We start from the raw sequence: 14,540 nt of genomic DNA, 5'->3' as shown, positions 1-14,540 counted from the left end.
AACTATACTTTTGGTAAAGCCGTTTTTGTGTGGCTGAAACACTTAGAATACCATTAGAGTCTATATTAAAAGTTATATTGATTCTAGGTATACTTCTGGGAGCTGGCTCTATTCCAGTTAAGAAAAAACTCCCCAAAAGATTATTAGATTACACTTGTACTTTCTCCTTCAAAAACTCCTATATATATATATTTAGCTCTTGTTTATCACTGAGTGTAGTGTAGTCCGTCATCTTACATGAAATAGGTGTGTTACTCGATATTATGGTGTCCATTATATCATCTTCCTTAACACTTATACCCAACAATAGAGGAGTGACATCAATGAGGGTTAAATTTTTAAATATTTAACTTGGATCTCCACTAAGAACAGCAGCACCGTAAGTAACTGCTTCATCGGGGTTGATGGTATTCAAATCCTAATTTTCAGTTATTTAACCTGATAATTTAAAAAAAAAAAAACATTAATTATGGTTTCAAATAAAATTTCTGTTTTTTAAGTTCCTCAGGTTTATAAAACCAAAATAATACTATTAAACTGACATAAAGTCACATTTTAATTTACCTACAAATTTATTTTTTTATCAAGTTGTATTGTTACAGGGTAGTCATGTATTTTAAACAATTTTTTTTTATATTTTATAGAATTGATTAAAAAATTAATTTAGTGCACTTATTTTTTTATACTTCATAAAGGTGAAAAATGTAATTACAATTTTTGATTAAAGTATAATAGAAAGCAAATTCAAAATTAGAATGTTTTTTTTTAAACAAAATTTCAAAGGTACATCAGTTGAGTGTTATTGACATTAATCTTAATATTGAGTGTAAAAACATGATAATGTCAATCTTCAGTTATCTGAATATAATACTTTCATAACAAAGGATTGGGTAACAACTAGAAATAAAACTAAAACTTAAATGTCTAGAAATTGATTGAAAAATGAAATTAGAAAACTTATCTGGCTAATAACCAATTGTTCAAATCTTACCAGTACAAATTGTGAGTAAAATTTCTTGATCAGTTGTAGAATTGGGTTGGGTACACACTGGGAAAAATTAATCCGTTGCTCATAGTTATGAGCTTATAAGGTTATATCAAATTTCTGATTTCTGCTATATCTGTAAAAATATTTAAATTTAATGTAAATTATACACAACACAAAAAACTATGAACGCTTCAATAAATGACTCCAAAGTGTCAACCATGTATATAATTATTATATTTGTATAATTTTTTTGGTTCTTAAACATCAGAACAATTACATATTTTTAACACATAATGAATAAACTCATATTTAAAACTAGGCACTCAAAAGACTTTGAACAAAATAATTTAATAGTTTTCTTTACTGAACAATGATAAAAAACAATTGTGGAATACATTTTTTGCTTGCCATTACATTGTTTACAACCAAATTTAGTTCATATAATGCAATAACAAATACATTTTTAAAATGTACAAGTACATCAACATACTGTTCAAATAAACAAAGCAGAAATTAATAAATTTAACTTTTTAACATAACAATGGATTAACAGTATGGATAGTAATTAAATAAGTATTTTTTATAGTAAGTTAAACTAAAAAACTTAAAATAACTTAATAGAGCTTCTAAAGGGTTGCTAACTTTTAGACATTTTAACATCACATACTGTCTATTTTCTTAATGAATATTGAACATTTTGAGCGCAGGCTATTAAGCATGAACTCATACTCCTCTTTTTCTGCCAATTGATTCGCATTCAACCATTTTCTCGTCAAGTCACATATTTTTTTTCCTTTTTTTTGTTCACACTTTGTTAACTGTGTGTTTCCCAAAAAATTCAATGTGTGTTGCACAACAATCATGTAATTTTTCAATCGATTCCGGGCCGCATTATTGGCTGCAGTAATCCTGGCTTTTTGTTTTTCATCTTCTATTTTTTTGTGATGTTCAGACTCGCTGATCATACGATCAATTTCTTGTTTAGATAACCTACCCTTATCATTTTTTATAACTATACTTTTAGTGAAACCATTATTTTTGTTTGTGGCTGATACAGTTAAAATACCATTGGAATTTATACTCAATGTCACATCGATGTTGGGCACACGTTTAGGAGCTGGCTCAATTCCATCCAAGTCAAAACTTCCCAATAGATTATTATCTTTGGTCAGCATTCTTTCTCCTTCAAATATTCTAATAGGAATTGTCGTTTGGTTATCATATAATGTAGTGAACTTCTCCATCTTTGTACAAGGAATGGGTGTATTTCTCTCTATAATAATAGACATTTTGTCTTCTTCGCCTACTTCTATACCCAATGACAAAGGAGTGATATCAATAAGTATTGGGTTATTAATTGTGTAACTTAAGTCTTCGCTTAGAACAACCGCTTGACTGGTAGCACCATAAGCTACTGCTTCATCTGGATTAATGGACATTGTAAGATTTTTACCTTCAAAAAAGGTTTTCAATAATGTCTGAATTTTGGTAATTCTTGTACTGCCACCGACCAACACTACATGGTCTATGTCTGTTCTTTTCATTTTAGCATCAGTCAGTGCTCTCTCTACAAGGTTAATAGTTAATTTGAATAAATCGTCACAGAGTTTATCAAAACAACAACGTGTTATTGTTGCCTGGAAATCTATACCAACTTTCAGCACATCAATACTGATCAATCCACGAATTTGCGTAGACAACAATCTTTTAGTTCTTTCAGCCACTACTTGAAGACGCCTTAAAGCTTTTGGACAACCCGTAAAATCTTCTTTGTATTTTTGTTCAAAATACGATACTAATCTATTGTCAAAATCTTCGCCTCCTAAATGAGTATCGCCAGCAATAGCTTTCACTCTATAAACTTCATTTTTTTAGAATACATGCATCAAATGTACCACCGCCCAAGTCAAACACCAATATATTTTGTTCATTCGCTATCTTACTGTCCTCACCATAAGCCAGAGCAGCAGCTGTAGGCTCGACTAATATTTTGAGAACATTAAGGCCCACAATAGTACCAGCGTCTCTAGTGGCCTGCCTCTGTGAGTCGTTGAAATACGCTGGAACTGTAATTACCGCGTCTGTAACTATCTCACCTAAATATTCTTCAGCCATCTTTTTCAATTTTGCCAAAATCATTGAGCTCATTTCTTCGGGCGAAAATTTCTTTTGTTTGCTCATGAACTCGACTTGAATTTTTATTGTTCCACAATCGTCAACTACCTTGAATGGGCAGTGTTTCATATCTTCTTGTATCTTTTTGTCGCTAAAACGTCGGCCTATCATCCTTTTGGTGTCAAACACTGTGTTTTTGATATAAATGGAAGCTTGACTTTTGGCCTCTTCGCCAACTAATCGTTCTGTTACTGTAAAAGATACATAACTGGGTGTTGTTCTGTTACCGTACTCGTTGGCGATGATTTCGACCTTGCCGTTTCGCCACACACCAACACAAGAGAAGGTCGTACCCAAGTCAATGCCGATGGTCGTTTTACCCACCATATTTGCTTGAAGTTTAAATATATTTTATTATGAGTATATAAACAATTAATAACTAACTTAACAAGTAACTTAACACACATAAAGTGTGCTATACACTGTATGTAGTGAATAACGAAAATAACTGCCGGTCTGTTTATAATGTAATTAAGTGAGAATAAGATAACAATATAAATGATGAGCTATATTATCTTAATTGATGTTTACTTTTGAAATTTTACAATAGACCTATAAATAGAATGAATATAATATGTTGGGTTGGCTAATCAAATATACAAGCTATGTTTAGGATGCCTTAACATCAAAAAAATATAAATACTAATTAGCATTTTATGTGTATTATATGAGTGTTTTAATTAAATATTAGATGTAATTTAATTAAACTTTTAAAAAATACTATTTTTTTAATACATTATCAAACACATACTTAACACTAGTCTAAAGTTGGTACCAAAACCCAATTTGAATAATTTATAAATATTATGATAACATTATGTTTAAGAAATTAACATACATTTCAACATAAAAGTATTTATCCATGTAATATAATTTCTAAAATCTTACTTGAATATTTACTTTTGGCTTATGTCTTGAGAAATATTCTATGGGATGTAAAGATCTCGTTGGTATACATTTTCAACAGCATCTGTAAAAATCAATATTTTACATTATAATAATTTTTGGTGATAAAATTTTAACTTTAATGTAAAAAAAAAATGAACTGTTAATTATTGTTACAACAATAAATGTCTTATAATCATGTTGTAGGTATAAAAATTGGTTTCTTTAACCACATTACAAATTAGAAATTTTATAATTTGAAGTTAATGATAATATTTAAAACAGTAATTATAAAGTGTTTATCATTTAGTGTCCTAACAAAAAAAAAAAAAAAACACAATCTAACTTACTTTACTCATACTAATCAGCCTTTGTTCTTTGACTTCTTGCAGTAAACTTCTCTTTTTCCTACCACGTCAACTGGCCGGTCTAGTTGGATTTTTTTATTTTTTCTCTTTTTATATTCTTTGATTATGTTACAAAAATGTTTGCAATCTAAGTAACGCTTAAACAGCATCGTCTACGTAAAAATACCTGAAACAAATAAAATAAAAATAAAAACATGTACATTCTTGTTGCGTTGGATGCTTTAAATGTAAGTTTTTATTATGCTATCTCGTCTGGTCGCCATAAGAACCAACCATAAATGCAGCTCTGAAAGTGACTTAAGCATGTTGAGGACTAGTTCCAAGACTTTGTCTGACTTAAACTACACACAAATTTGGCCAACACTATCAGGTTTAACTTCAACATTGCGTCTTCGGAAATCCTAAAATATTAAAATTTGATAAGCATTATAAGCATACATTTTATAACATAACAAAACACAACTAATAACGGATTTATGTATTGCATCTATGCAAACAGTTTATGTTGTTTTAACTGGCTTAAACCTTTATTGGTGTCAAAATCGGCCCTGATTTTGTTTGTATATTTTTTTATACTACAAGTATCACCATTAGTCGAAGTACTTGGAACTGTTCCTTGATTGTACTTGACAATTTCCACTCATCTTATTCATAGCTGGATCTTCACAATCAGTCTTTTCAATATTACTACTTTTTTTCTCATTTAGCATCATCTGAAAAACAATAAAATACATTATTTTATGTCTTAAGTGACAAAAACTATTAAAGAGTAGAATGAAATAAAAAAACGCTTTCACAATAGGTGGAATTTTCCTAGGTGTATTGTAGCGATGGACGGGAAACATATTCTTAAAAAATCATCCCCTTAAAGTGGATCAGAGTTTTATAATTGTAAACATTAATAGAGTATTATATTATTAGCATTAATCAATCACAATTACTGTTTTACATGTAGGTACCTATTGACGTTGGGCAAATGGAAAAGGGTCCAAAGGTGGCGTATTTCAAGAAAGCTCTCTTTGAATCAATCGAAAACTTAACTCTAAATACTCTAGATGGTACTGTAAACGTCGTTGATGATGCAAAACATATTTAATGAAACCATACACAACAGAACAAATTTGACAAGAGAACAAGTAATTTCCAACTATAGATTGTCCAGAGCTAGAAGAATATCAGAAATATTTTTGTAGTTTTTGTAAGCAAATTTGTAAGTTATCCTTTAAACAGCTAATAACAAAGACAAAATTGTTCACTCTTGTTGTTATGAATTCATAACTGGTCTTATTGATCGTGAAGATTAAAATTATAAAAGGATTGTGGAGACAAAATCAGAGTTGCTTGATTAATCTTCAACCAACAAATTATAGAAATTATAGTAAAGAAGCTAAGAATACATTGCAGACTATTGCACCTATTTAAATAGAGAAGGAGCTGTCATACGACAATGGAATTGTGTGAATAATAAATTTAACTTTTTTAATTAATTGTTTAAAAATTAAATTAAATAGATTTGCAATCAATTTTTAACTTTTAATTGTTAAAAAATTATACTAATAAACATACACAATTTGAGAAACCAAACAACATGCAGTACATAAAAATATTTTGCGGAAGATTCAGATTTTACACTAGCAGCAATTTTTCTTTTTAGTTCTTGGCAATATGAATTTTTAATTTTCAAACTTACTTATAACATGATCCAGTCCAAAACCTTCAAGGATGAAATGTTATTTTTATTATTTCAAATATATTTTATATAATTCTATTTAAATCTACGAGTATCTCATAAATAGGACTAGAAAAATGATGCACTAAAAACCTATGGTAAATGCGTTAAAAAGTTATCAATAATACTACAAAAGAAATGCTTTCAAAACAAGAAAATGCTCCTAAAAAATAACTTGAAAATATTTAGCTGCAAATAATTTGTAACACTGAATACTAAATCATATAAAACAACAACATATTGTCCCATAATATTTCACAAAGGGACCGGATCGTCACAACTTTGGTAATTATAATTATTATTATAGGGTACCTTCAATATTAATTGCTTTAATTATTCTTTTTACAGCCTCACTTCCATTTTTGTACGATTCCAAATTAGTATCGCATAAAATTTCTTCATTTTCATATCAGTCGACGAAATTAAGTGTCAGTTCATCATTCGTTATGGAAACATTTATTTTCACACTCATATTAGGTACAATTTACAATGCAAATCAATTAAAAACACTAAAAAATATAATATACAGTACCGTCCAACTGTCTCTCCACGAATGAGCTCTCACACTTGAAATATCCAACAACCTTAGATATTGTAAGAATAATTAATTTTCATGACAAAAATCTCATGACAACAATTTTATTTTATTTTTCGTTATCAATTTGTTCTGTTATCAAAATAATGTACTCTGCAAAATCTTAACTTGTGATAAGAGTTATCTAAACACATTACAAAACTGGAAAATTATTTGTTAACTATTTCACTTTTCAGCATTTTTTCTTAAACCTGATTCCAACAATTAAATTCCAATTGTACTTCTTTTTTTTGAAAGAACTTTTAATATTAAATCTCTTTAATTAAATAAAATTTCATACCGCAACCTTCAAATGAAATTGCCATACGCATTTATGCCCTGCGATTATTATTAAATCAACAATTTTAATGAGTACACTTTTTTTACAAAATATATAATTAAATATTAATTTTTATCTATTTTCTTCAAACACACTATCTCAATAAAGGTAGAATCAGTCGATTATTATAAAACAATTTCATTAGTTTTTTTTACAAAAGCATCATGATATCTTAATAAGGATTCAATAGTTTTGAAAAATATGAAAAGAATATTTTACAGCTATTAAACAATACTTACATTTTTATAATAGAAAAAGTATGAAATATGTACTTATATATGGGCATATTTACATTTTTATTAGGTATGACAAATAATTTCGATACAATTTTAATTTTTAAAATTGAAGCCATATTATGTGAACTGTAGGTAGTACAAAGAACTTAACACAATATCTCAAAAAAAAAAATGAAGACAGACCTAACAATTCAGCAACGGCAAATATAATCATATATTTGAATTAGGGTCTCTAACAGCACATAGATTATGGAAGTTAGGAGTAGTTGAACAATGTATTTTTATCTCTTTTGAAAATGACTACATTTTGAATAATTGTATATTATATGGGCGACCGTAGAGGACTTAAATATTTTTTCCTTAATTAAGTATGGGGAAGCCAGTAGAGTTGGTTAAAAAATTAAGTGTAGGCTTTTGTATGGACGTTTGTTGAATTAGGCAATCAGTGCAGTGATTTCACAATCTATATTACATTAATTGGGTAAATATGTTTATTGGTCCAGATAGTACATGTGTAAAGAGTATATTATGTTGTATTAGAAATCAAATTACAAAATAAATGCTGCAAAATATGTATAAAACGATTAAATAAAAGATACATTTTATAATATAATAAAAAACTAGTCAAACAATTACTCAATAGAAGTTTGCAGGGCTAAGTGGGGTAAATCAATTTAATATGACAAAAAAATATGATTTTTTTGGTTTTTATTTAACGTTAAATCTCTTAAACATCTAGTGGATAAAATCATTAATACTTATTCTAATCATTTATACTTATTTCCAATTATTAACAAATAAATAATTAAAAGAAAGAAAAATTTATTTTTACCTATTTAGTATTGTGCGTTATCCCTATACAATTTGATAGTGGTGTAGCCTAGACTCTAGAGGAGATGGCCGCCTAAGGAGTACTCTATGTGACAGCCGCGTTTTTGTGTGATAAGTATCTTCCCTGTGTTAATTTTTATCAGTGTCCGGGGCCGATCAGTTCTTCTAAAAATTGATAACAGATGTACAACAAGCATGGTTATAGATCACCGTGGCAACAAATGATACATTTATTACGTTTATTTACACAACAAACGGCTATACTAAGTACGATTTGAACGAATTCTATTCGTTCATTTATTTTTCTTATCTAGAAAACACCTAACAAAACTTTTGGATGTATATATTTCATTAAGAACACCGATTAAAGCATTAAGGTACACAGAACCAAAGCCTTATTAAACTCCATATACACCATGAAGTTTATGACAACTGAAAAAAAATATATGCACTTTTGAGCGATTTAGAATATTATTGTTTTGACGTATTGAGACAAATAAGCGTGTCTTAATATAACAAATTACATTATTAGTCCTAATAGTTCTTAATAGTTTTTAAATTAAATATCTAAGAATTTTAGTCTTTTAATTAGAAGTATAAAAATAGTTTAATTATAATCTATAAAATATGTGTACTGAAAAATTTGATGTTAGGATAATTTGATACTCCGATACTAGGCCAATGTATGCAATAATAATACACTTCAATATTTATTTAATACACACTATTTCAGTTTTAACGAGATGATCAACAATACTGTTATAAAATTTGAAAGAGATGAATTAAATGGACATACTTTTCAATCTGAAATAGAAATTGAGAACACTTCTTTGTTTGATACTCAACAAACATATTCACCGATCAAACAAACAGTGAAAAATCTATCAAGGTATGTCGTTACTATATTGTATTACATCTAATTAACATATTACTATGTACTTTGCTAACTACTTAGTTAAAAACAATTCAGTACATTAAGAAAGTTAGTGATGTATGTAGCAATTACTAAATCAGTCGATGATAACGATAATATGCTTTTCGGTGTGCACATCAAACATTTTTCTTAAAAGCGGTTTGTTAATTTTTTTAAATCACTAGACATCACACAATCGCCTAGTTTGCTATTTGGTTTTTTTATTCCCTGAAATTTTATCTTCTGTTTATGGACATATATTGTTTTTGGTTATTATCATTAACACATTCTAATAAGTATCCACCCAAAAAGGAGTACAAATAAGTGGATTTAAAAAAAAAAAAAAAATTTAAAAAGCCAGTACAGTGGGGCAGGAGCAAAGTGAGGACAAGAAGGTAACAAGTCTTCAGGAATTATTATAATTAAAAGTGATAAAATCTCTTAAAATTAAACGCTTCGATACGAATCTGTGGATAGTAGGTTCAAATCAGTACGGTACAAACTAAGCACAATAAAAAAGTATTATACGTGTAATAGAAGAAAAAGGACGGGGAAGCGGCGGTGAATGGATATTTTAAATAAGTATGAAAACGTCTCTTAATCGGGGTGTGCATGTGTGTATGTTTACTACAAGGGCTCACTTCCTGCCTCTAGACTTACTATTACACAGTGTTATAATATTGTATACAGTACATACCTTGTCGTGGAGTCACTCGAAGCTCTATGACCTTGTCGATATTCCTTGAGTATGTGATCTTGATATGCCGAAATGAACGTTGTTTTAACACGAATGTTTTCATTCATAAAATATTTCAGACACTGGTGTTTTAACGTTATCTTACGATCATCTGTTTCTCGTTAAAGTGTAATTCAGTACACGGTCTACCAATGGTTTTATAATAATCAATGCGCTTGTCAGAAATAACAACGTCTACTGACTTATTATAAACCGACTACATTCCTCGCTGACCAAAAATAGTCACATGGGTGTAATAGGATTGTTCGACCGCTAGAATTAATGACTTTTAACGACACTTTTAAGAGGTATAGGTATAGGTATATGTATGAACGAAAGAACAACAGTGTTTTTATTGCTTAATAATGACACGTGTGTGATAAGAAACTCGTACGATTTAAAGTATTTAAGTAATTGAATTGTAATGAATATAGTATTTTTATATATCGCTACGGACTTGGCGTATGTATGTGTAAGGATAATAAGGAAGGATTATGTTATTGGTGGCCGCGGCGGACTGATAACAGCTACCCGACTTTGGCGTCCACACAATAAGGAAAAGAAAGGATATTGGTGGCCGCGGCGGACTGATAACAGCTACCCGACTTTGGCGTCCACACAATAAGGAAAAGAAAGGATATTGGTGGCCGCGGCGGACTGATAACAGCTACCCGACTTTGGCGTCCACACAATAAGGAGAGGAAGGTTGTATGAGAGATGTGAGAGAGCAACTGCGCTTCGCTGCGCTGTAGGCTGGGTTAAATAGTGCGTTTTTGTGTTGGTTAAGTTCGTGTCGAGTCGTATCGAGTCGTGTGTCCGACCCCTTCTTTAATGAACTTATTGTTATGTAAATGTACGCCTGTAATGAGTATGTACGCTATCTATTAGAGTATTTTAAGTTTATTGAAATTATTCAAAGAGGTTCTATATCACACTACGCGCGTTGTATATTGAATAATAATAACATGATAGTTATATAAAAATGTCACATATAGTATAAATTTGAATATATAATATGTTATTACAAAATGATAGTTTAATAAATATAGTTAAAACTTAAACATATGCTTTATGTTACTACATACGTAAGTGAGTAGTAGTAGTACTACTACTACTATGTGATGGTAAGGGTGGTCCAGTATTCACATATAAAAATACAAATATCGATAAAATAATTGTACCTAATGATTATTATGTACTAAAAAATTAATTTTTAGTATAAGGATGGATACGATTAGGGCTGATATTCTATAAAAATGCACTGCCATACATTGTTACCCATAAATCGTAATTAACAATGTAATGAAAATATTTTTCATTACCTGCTGACTGTTGATTCACTCACACGTCCCAACCTGGAAATTGACTCAAATTCGAATGCGTTAAAGCTTTCGTGGATTGAAATTCCATTTTGCTGATTTTCGGATATATTCGAAAATCAGCAAAATGACTCAAATTCGTCAAAGTGTAATTTCCCCTCTTTTTGGGGGGGTTTTCCTTAATAAATTAAAAATTTTGACAACAGGTTTTTAAGAAATGTTTATATGTTCTAGTTTCATTCTAGATCTACCCTTCGGTCTAATTTTCAGACCTAAATCCCTCAAACTGCTTGAAAAAGTAAAATAAAGAAAACATTTCTATCACTTATGTACAGTTTTTAGGTGTTTTTCTCGATTTTTAATGAGAAAGGGTGAATTTATTGAATTTTTAGCCCATTACAGTACGATTTCTAGTTTATAGAGTTGCTACACGAAGTAATAGGTTCAGCAGTTTAAAAATATCGTGGGTCCAGACTCAAAAACTAAAAAAAAAAAAAACATCATTGTAAAACAATTCCTTCTCAGCTCCGCATAGAAGCTAATAAAGATAACCATAAGTTAGAAGTTACAAACTTTTCTGAGGCTAGTTTTTAAATTTAAAATAATAAATGTGTGACTTTCTCATAATTATTCTTATAATTCCTTCAAAAAATAGTGTATATTTAATTATGAAATACATTTATAAAAATTCATCATCATCATCATCATCATGTAGCTTAACGAGCCATGAAGGCCCAACGCTGCCATCATGAGATGGTTTCTTGACGAATTCGCTTCCGGGACGGGTCGTCAATCCGTCGCCGGAGAGAGGGATGGCGGTTCCTTTTTACCGGACGATTGCTCGCCCAGCAAACGGAGCGCCTGTAACCGAGTGTCGAACCGGCGACAGTGAGCGCTAACACACTGCCGCCTTACCCACTCGGCCACTATCTTTATAAAAATTAAATCTTTTTATTCTGTAAAAAATCACATTTTAAATTTTCAATATAGGAAATTAACTATGTTTTAGAGTTGAATCGATGGCTTACGATGACGTCAAGTGCTTTAAGAATGAGACTCAAGTAGGCACGCATAACAATGAGCAGGGTTTTATGGAGAAATCGAATAATGTTTTCACAAAACGTGTATGTTTGTCTGCAATGTGTGTCAAAAATCGTTTGCTACTAAAAAACTAATCATACTCCATCTAACGAAATCACATAATCAAATCTCCAAGGTTAATGAAAAGTTATAAAAAGATGTCAGGGTTCCGGTATGGCGTGGTAAAAAATATTATCGAAATGATAACAGGCACACTAATGTATCTAAATTAAAATTATTTAAGCGCCTACATACTACCAAAAAATTGTTTAAATGTAGTGTTCGAGATAAATCATTTATCCACAACTCTTCTCTAAAAACACATAATCGCGTTTATACAGTTGGGAAACGATTTGAATGCCTTGTGTGCAATAAAACTTTTAACAGTAACGCTAATCTAGCAGTGCATAATCGCGTACATACCGGTGAGAAATCATATGAATGCAATGCGTGCAATAAAATGTATAGCACTAAGGGTAATCTTAAACGCATATGCACGTGCATAGCAACAAAAATGCATAACAGTCTTGTGACATAAGTCACAAGTCAGTCTTGTGTACAAAATGATAATTGTATTTTCGATCTATATATTCATAACAGCTTTTTATTGTATATATTTTTTTAACATTAAGGACATTATATACACATTGTTATTAATAATCATAATAATCATGAAGTTAATTGTATTTATAGAGAAAAAACATATACAATGCATAATTTAAATGAAATAGGCACAATATAAATGATTGTCTCCAAAATCCTAAACTTGTAGAGGAGACAACAGTTCTTATCTAGTGACATTCATAAACTTATGTACTAACCAACTCTCATATTAATTTAATGAAATACAATATATCTAATAAATAATAATTTATTTAAATAATTAGTATAATAATAATGTGAGCTTACCGGTCAAATTTTTATTCACATAGACATTATATCTTAAAATTAATATAGTTTTTATACAGATCATAACTTATAAAATGATTTATAGAAACATCATATAGCATATATAAATTTATACTTAAATTAACAGGATCTCTTTTTCCAAATTGGTATTATATTTTTTGATTTTAAACATGTTATACTTCATTTGACGGGTACCATTATTGTGTTTGAAACTGACGCTATCAAAATTATAAAAATATAAATTAAATAATACTGCTTTAGCGTGAACAAAAAATAGAGTAATTGGGATCTAAATTAAGTAAGTCATTTGTATATATAATGAATAGTAATGACCCTAAAACAGTTCCCTGTGGTCACCATTATCTAAAGTATTTTTGTTATTGTATGTAATTTTATTGTAAGATTTTTAAAAACAATTTAGTTATGCTTGAGCTTAAGTATACTAATCTCTGAACTTTATTTATAACATGCCAAACCTCAAATTTTACAAGTAAAGGTCTACAAAATTATTACATTATTACTTTGTATCTTGTCGATTGGATTATATTTTAATTTTACAGAATTTTAGTATTATTAATTTTTTTAAAATATATTTTAATAATTAAACAATTTAAATGTTTCTTTATTAATTTATACAAATAAAACCATATATACAAATTACCAATACTACCCAAAATGTCACATCATAGAAAGAAGTCTAAAAATTAAAAACCATTATTTGACAATTTTAAATTTAACATTGAATTTTTTAACACAGTAAATTTTTTATTCTAAATTTAACCGACAGTAGAACATTTTGGAAATGTGATACCACACGTTTCCGTTAAATTAATATGAATTTTAATTTTTTTAAAAAATGTTTTATCACTATTTAGTTTGTATACTGGATAAACAAACGAATAGTTTGTCTATGAAATAATATTAAATATTTTAAACCTAAGTAACATTCGTTATAACAATGACATTTCTTCATTTGAATTTATTATGTATTTTTTTTTGTTCGGCATACACGATTAATAAGTTGCTTAGCTACGGAAAATACAAAATTGCCCGGTCGATGAATAAACAATAATCATTACTTTTGTTTTTAATTTAACTGAAACAATTTTTGTTGAATGAAAGTTCAGTGTTTTTTGCAGAGATTTATTTTATTGTTATTTTTTTTTGCTGTGATTATCCAAATAGAACAGTGATCGCAATGATTGAGACGACAGAATTTTTCAGAAGTCGAAAAAGCATCTGTCCAGCAATGGGTAAGTACGTTTATAGTATATTATTGTTCCTTTAGTGCAACGTAGGAAAATTATTATTTACATAGTAGGTATCTAGTCGAGGAGGCATTAGTAAAGTCTAGTACGTAGTAGGAATTTGGTACCAATTATTTTGTAATACAAGGTTTAAATACTAAATTTTCTTTGAAAATATTGACTGGTCAATAGCCAAAAAAAAAAAAAATA

The 14,540-nt window shown here is 29.2% G+C and overlaps 1 pseudogene; it reads right to left on the bottom strand.

Moving 5' to 3' along the window:
• Window positions 1-1,647: 1,647 nt before the first annotated feature.
• Window positions 1,648-3,490, bottom strand: LOC126845872 (heat shock protein 70 A1-like; annotated as a pseudogene).
• Window positions 3,491-14,540: the final 11,050 nt, after the last annotated feature.

The sequence above is a fragment of the Adelges cooleyi genome, unplaced genomic scaffold (assembly GCF_023614345.1).
Source record: "Adelges cooleyi isolate 19-005CV unplaced genomic scaffold, UGA_ACOO_1.1 ACOO_flye_CR_arks_rails_tigmint_CR_PRNA_8, whole genome shotgun sequence".
In the NCBI taxonomy this organism is placed as follows: domain Eukaryota; kingdom Metazoa; phylum Arthropoda; class Insecta; order Hemiptera; family Adelgidae; genus Adelges; species Adelges cooleyi.
Note: the sequence above shows the minus strand (reverse complement) of the source record. Positions and strands in the feature narration are given on the sequence as shown.